General features: G+C 43.3%; 1 long non-coding RNA gene across 1 annotated transcript in view; it reads right to left on the reverse strand.

Moving 5' to 3' along the window:
• Positions 1-1,074, reverse strand: part of LOC116690018 (uncharacterized) — a 26,076-nt gene that overhangs the window by 23,078 nt on the left and 1,924 nt on the right. The gene's annotated exons all lie outside the window — the stretch shown is intronic.

The raw sequence follows: 1,074 nt of genomic DNA on the forward strand, positions 1-1,074 counted from the left end.
GTGTGTGTGTGTGTGTGTGTGTGTGTGTGTGTCTCAGTAGGGGTTGCTAATGGAGCAGGTAGCTGTGAATTCATTACAGTGTCATTTATAAAGAGGCCGTTTAAACGACCGAACCCCACAGAGCTAAATTACTGCTCTCTGTCCCTCTGTCTGTCTGTCCGTCTATCTGTCTGTCTGTTTGCCTGTTACCATATTTAGTTTGTCCCTGTGTGAAGACATAGGGGGGAAAAAAAACAACATTAAATATCCAGTAAGAGACTGATAACAGTGTAGCAGAGCATCACTGTCTGGAAAGACACATTCATTTGTTCTTCACCTTTCAACAACAAGGTGATTCAAAGTGCTTTACGTAAGACAGACTGACTTTAAAGGGATAGTTTGGATTTCTTGAATTGGGGTTGTATGAGGTAATTATCCATAGTTAGGGTATTACCTACGGTAGATGGCAGTCGGCACGCCTCCACTTTGGAGAGCCAGGCATGAGTACTGACACAGACACTAAGCAATGTATTGCTGTGGGCGGGGGGCAGCAGCTAAACTTATTCTAGACAAATAAAAAAATCGGCAATTTAAGTCTGCGCTATATTTAACTCTACCTTGCCATTAGCCAGCCCTCTACAACGAGGAACTTCAGCCATTATCTATGCTCTCTTCCAAGCCACCAGAGCCCTTTTCATTTTACCTCGTAGAATATGGGAGTTGCAGGTTAGTTTGTTTGTGTTATTGTGGGACTTTAGTGAGTTACTCTTTAACACCAAAGTAAACCGTCCTCTCAAAAGGTTTCATAGACTCTTTCCTCAGATTGTTAAACATTTTAGTGTTCCATCTTCTGTGGTTCTAACTTTGTTCCTATTTCCTTTCACAAACCTCTGGAGCTATAAATGAGCATGATCCTTCCCCTCTCTCCACATCCTGCTTTGATTGACAGCTGACAACTCTCAGCCAATCACAGCCAATCACAGCCCTCGGTTAGCTCGCTATCAGAGCTAAACACTGATGTCAAAAATACTACCTGTCACATTGCAGCGAGGAGACGAGTGTGTGTGTGTGTGTGTGTGTGTGTGTGTGTGTGTG

The sequence above is a fragment of the Etheostoma spectabile genome, chromosome 5 (assembly GCF_008692095.1).
Source record: "Etheostoma spectabile isolate EspeVRDwgs_2016 chromosome 5, UIUC_Espe_1.0, whole genome shotgun sequence".
NCBI classification, from domain to species: domain Eukaryota; kingdom Metazoa; phylum Chordata; class Actinopteri; order Perciformes; family Percidae; genus Etheostoma; species Etheostoma spectabile.